We start from the raw sequence: 6,092 nt of genomic DNA, 5'->3' as shown, positions 1-6,092 counted from the left end.
AATTGTTAGAAAAATTAAGTAAGTTAATCTTAAACCGGCCAAAGAACTTAATTAGTCTCAAACTTTCTTGTGCAGGTACAACTCAAGCCGCACCGAACCGGTTGAGGAATTTTGTCTCAAGGATCCCGACAAAATCAAGTAAATCAATTTGACTCTTCTCACTGGATCGGCTGAGATGTAAACCGTATGAAGTATCATTTCCGGCTGGCTCAATATATCGAAGAACTTAAGGCCAACAGGAAATTACTCAAAGTGATAAAATGATCTGGATCATGTATGAGTGAATGATCATGTGGATTTTACACTTATTAGTAGAAAGGGTTATGTGGATCATGTATGAATGATCTGTGTACATGTCAATAGACAAGGTTTAGATACCTATTGACAAATAGGGCTTGGATGGAATATTGTAAAAACGATTTTTCAAACCTACCAACATATAAAGTTTGAGTGGATCATGTACAAATGATTGCGGTACTTGTTAACATACAAGATTTGGATACCTAATATTGGATAGGGTTTTAGTGGATCATGTACGAATGATCTCAGTACTTGTCAATAAATAAGGTTTGGATACCTATAAACATACAGAGTTTTAGTAGATCATGTACGAATGATCTTTGTACTTGTCAATATAGAAAGTTTTTGATACCTATCTATAAATAGGGTTTACACGGAATCGTGTAAAAACAATGTCTCCTACTTATTGTCAAATATGTTTTGAGTGGATCATGTACGAATGATTTATGGTACATGTAAAAAAATAAGGATTGGATACCTATCAATATATATGGTTTTTGTGTCATGTATGAATGATCTCGATACTTGTCAACATACAAGGTTTGGATACCTATCAATATATAGGGTTTGTACGGTGTTAAGTAAAATCGATGTATAGTACCTATCAACAAATAAAGTTTGAGTGGATCATGTATGAATGATCGCTGGTACTTGCCAACAAAAAATATTTGGATACCTATCAACAAATAGGGCTTGGAAAAATCGTGTAAAACAATATCTTGTACCAATATATGGATAGGGTTTGAGTGGATCATGTACGAATGATCTATGGTACTTGTCAACAAACATGGTTTGGATACATATAAACATATAAGGTTATGGTGAATCAAGTATCAATAATCTCGGTACTTGTCAACAAATAAAGTTTGGATACTTATCAACAAATAGGGTTTAGTGGATCATGTACGAATGATCTACGTACTTGTTAACAAATAAGGTTTTTGATAACTATCAATATAGGGGTTTGGACGGAATCGTGTAAAAATTATATCTCATACCTATCGATAAATAGAGTTTGAGTGGATCATGTACAAAAATCTCTAGTACTTATCAACAAATAAGGTTTGGATACCAAGAAATAAATAGAGTTTTGATGGAATCGTTTAAAAACGAAGTCTCATACCTATTGACAAATAGATTTTGAGTGAATCATGTACGAATGATCTCTAATACTTGTTAACATATAAGATATCGTGGATCATGTATGAATGATCTCGGTATTTGTCAATAGATAAGGTGTGGATACCTATCAATATATAGGGTTTGTTTGAAATCGTATAAAAACGATGTCTCGTACTTATCAACAAATAGAGTTTGATTGGATAATGTACGAATGATCGCTAGTACTTGTCTAAAATTTTTTTGGATACTTATCAACATATAGGGTTTGGATGGAATCGTGTAAAAACGATGTCTTATACTCATCGATAAATAGGGTTTGAGTGGATCATGTATGTATAATAGCGATATTTGTCAACAGACAAGGTTTGAATACCTATCAACATATATGGTTTTAGTGAATCAAGTATGAATGAAATCAATACTTATCAACATACAAAGTTTGGATAAATATTAATAAATAGATTTTAGTGGATCATGTACGAATGATCTATGTACTTGTCAACATACAAGGTTTTTGATAAATATCAATAGATAGGGGGTTGGAAGAAATAGTGTAAAAACAATATCTCGTAGCTATTGACTGATAGTTTTGAGTGGATCATGTACGAATGATATTTGGAACTGTCAACGAACATGGTCTAGATAGCAATCAACATATAGGATTTTTTTATCATGTATGACTGATTTCGGTACTTGTCAACAAAAAGGTTTGGATACCTATCAATTGATAGGTTTTGGACGAAACGTATAAAAATGATGTCTCGAACATATCAACATATAGGGTTTGAGTGAATTATATATGAATGATCATTGATACTTATCAACAAACAATGTTTGGATATCTATCAACAAATATGGTTTGGACAAAACCGTGTAAAAAGGACGTCCCGTACCTATCAACAAATAGGGTTTGAGTGGATCATGTTCAAATGATCGCGGTACTTGTCAAATGACAAGGTTTAAATACCTATCAACATATAGGTTTTGAATGAAATCGTGTAAAAATGATGTCTCGTACCAATCGATATATAGTGTTTGAGTGGATCATGTACGAATAATGTTTAGTACTTGTCAACATATAAGGTTTGGATACATATCAACAAATATGTTTTAGACAGAATCGTGTAAAAACGTTGTCTCGTACCTATTGACATATAGTTTGAGTGTATCATGTACAAATGATCGCGCTACTTGTCAGCATACAAGATTTAGATACCTATCGACAAATAGGGTTTTTGGAGACTCGATTTGCTTATTTTAATTTGTAGTATTTGTTCCGACTCTTACCTTTTAAGGGAATATTTCAATGGCATTCTTTTACTTTTTTATAATAAAATGAATTTCGTGACTAGTTGAAATCTGTTAGTCGGTGGTTTGAAGCTATATTTTAACAAATGACTCATGTTTTTTGATAAAAGGACATTTTATGTTCCTCCAATTCCTATTCTTATCTCTTTCCTTTTTTTCGAGATTGGTATGAACCTTGATCATTCTAACGCATCATGACATTTTTGTATTCAAAACATTTTCATGGCTGGGCTCTAAACACATCTTCATATTCCTTTGGATTTAAATGTTTTTTTCATCAATGAATCAAATTTCCTTTTCTCCAATTTCGAGATATTGACTATAATTTTGATCCTATTTATAAAAAATTATTCGGAATCATAACTCTCGAAGAAGTTGGTCATAACTCTTATGTTTTGATAGGGTGCAATTATAGTAGATAAGAGTTTCGTTCATCGAGGTTTGGGATCCTATAAGGCATATGTAGTTTCCCATACTGGTCCTTGTATGTGATGGTCATCTTATTGATAATCCTAATTGCGCTTTTGTATTCCGTTTCGACCACACCATAAGTTTGTAGGGAAAATAATTATGTTGATCGATCTTGAACTTGTCGAGAAATTGCAACACTTTTCTTTGAAGTGTCGACCATTGTCCGAAATTAGGGCATACGGAACTCCATATCTAGCAATGATGTTAGTGCATATGAACTTTTCCACTTGATATGATTTCAAAACTTTGTAAGAGGCTGCTTGAACCCATTTGGTGAAGTATTCTATGAATAAGAGTATGAATTCTTGTCCATTTGAAGAATGGGGATAATTTCCTAATGACATAAATGCCCTCATGTAGAAACAGGCCAAGGGGATATCATGTTTTAGAGGATCAAAGCCGAAATATGACCTAGTTTATCATAAATTAGGCACTAATGACAACTCCTTACATAACTCATACATTCTTTCTCGAGGTTTTTCCAATAATATCCTAAGCAAAGTATTTTCTTGGCTAAAGTTATTTCATTCATTTGTGGGCCACATGTCTTCCATGATCCTTTTTGAATTCAAAGATTATCTATTCAAAGCATGTTTTGACCGTCGAAAGATCATCAGTAAAGTTTGTTAGAAATCCAAGAATAGTTGGTGGAATATTGGCACAAGACCCGTCATTCCTTCGCTCAGAAAGGTGATGAATACTCTCCACATTCTATGTATTTTTGAGAGTATCGTACTAGAGTTTAACAATGTTCTCATAAGAAGTTATTTGTTGAATTTTGAGGGGTTTGACTTTAATTCCTCTGGGAATTTGAACAATATCCGCCAAATTAGCTAAAGAATCCGTGAAATACTTTTGGCTTCTTAGAGCATGAAAAAGTTATACTTGATCAAATTTGTTCATATGAATTGTCAAGTGGGCGTGATAGGGTTTCATTTTTTCCCTATTACTTGCCACATGCCATTGACTTAGGATGTAACCAGGTTAGAGTCCAATGACTTCTAGGTTGGTTGTCCCTTTTTCATATGCCAATTTGAAATCCGAGAGGCATGCCTCGTATTAGGCCTTGTTATCAGTGACGGGGTATTCGAGTTTTATGGATATTGGGTTGTATGTCCATTTCGGGTCAACTAATAGAATATCAATTTTGTAACCTTCCTTTCTATAAACTCAATCAATCATTTGTTTCCATGTTTCTGATAATACTCATAATTCTATGATCAGGGAATTTGTGTTCGTCTTTTTACTCAACAATGATGGGTTGGTTATCTAGGAAGCCTACAATAACGCTTCCTTTGGTCAGTTATGTCATATTTGAATATCATCATCATCCATTTAGCTAGCCTAGGTTACAGAAGGGTTCATTGGAATAAGAAATGGATCGGTTCTAGTCTTAATACCAATTTAATAGGATGGGCTTGCATGTAGTGTCTCAACATCTCGGTGACTTATGCTAATGTCAACCAAATTTTCTCGACTATGGTGTAACTGAGTTTACATGAAGTCATTCTTATCCTTTTAATGAAATAGTAAACACCCGTTTTGAGTTTACCTTTATTTTTTCAGCCAAATAGCTTCTCATGGTTGTTTTTTTACAATACGATATAAAATGAGAGAATTGTCAGGTGTGGCGGCATTAGTATGGGATGAGATTTTAAATAATCCATTATACTGTCAAATACCTATTAATAATTTTCATCTCATACGAATATTTTGTCTTTATTCAGAAGCATAAACGGCGGATCTTATGACCTACTAAGATGACTAATGAATCGACTAGTGTATTGGATTTTTTTAAGAAATCTTTGGAGAAGTATTTCGTTTCGAGGTACTGGCATAGGCATGATTGCTTCTATCTTAGGGATCGACTTCGATTACTCTTTGAGTGATTAGGAACCTTAGAATTTTATTAGATGTGACTCCAAACGTACATTTCTAAGGATTGAGGCATAACTGATATTTCTTGATTCTTTATAGGAATTTCTAAGGTTTTGAACATGTCATTGTCGATCATTTATTATGACGATCATGTCATCGGCATAGATTTCCACATCCTTTTGAACATTTCATGAAGGATCATGGTGGTTGCCCTTTGATAGGTTGCTCCCGCATTCTTAAGACCAATATGCATGACACGATAATAAAAGGTACTTACTTCTGTTATATAAGGGGTATTTTCCTCATCTTGTGGGGCATTAGGATTTGGTTGTATCTTGAGAATCCGGCTATGAATGATAACATTTCATGACCAATAGCTTGGTTGACCAATATGTTAATGTGTGGTAACATGATGTGATCTTTAGGGTTGACTTTATTTATATCCCAATAGTCCACACACACACATATTTTCCCGTCTCTCTTTATAACATGAACTACGTTGGCTATCTAGGTAAGATAATCAACTACCTTGAGAAATCTAGCTCTGAGTTGCTTTTGGACTTCTTTTTTTATTTTGTTTACGACTTTATCTTTAATTCATCTGAGATTTTACTTTATTCGCTTAGCATCTGGATAAAGGGGAATATTATGTCGTGGGATTTTTGGATGAATGTCTATCTTGTCCTTGTATAATCAAGAGAAGAAGTCTATGTTGGCATTTAGCAGCTCAACTAACTTGATGCTCTTGCGAGTTTAAATAATGGCCGATCAATATTATTTGAGGATTTTCGGTCGTATTTAGATTAATATCGATTGTTATATCTATTGAAGAGACAATTTTTCTAGGGCGTCCATTCATTTCCTAATCAAGCAAATCGAATGGTTAGGATTATATGAACAATCTAAAAAGATTTCAAGACCTGTGAAATATTTTCGTGAGTCTGAATTGATAAAATTTCCAAGGAAGTCGAACTATAAGGTGCTTTGTCCTTCACAAATAAACTTTCGATTCA

The sequence above is a fragment of the Impatiens glandulifera genome, chromosome 1 (genome assembly GCF_907164915.1).
Source record: "Impatiens glandulifera chromosome 1, dImpGla2.1, whole genome shotgun sequence".
NCBI classification, from domain to species: Eukaryota; Viridiplantae; Streptophyta; class Magnoliopsida; order Ericales; family Balsaminaceae; genus Impatiens; species Impatiens glandulifera.
The sequence above is the reverse complement of the archived record's forward strand: the minus strand, read 5'-3'. Positions refer to the sequence as shown.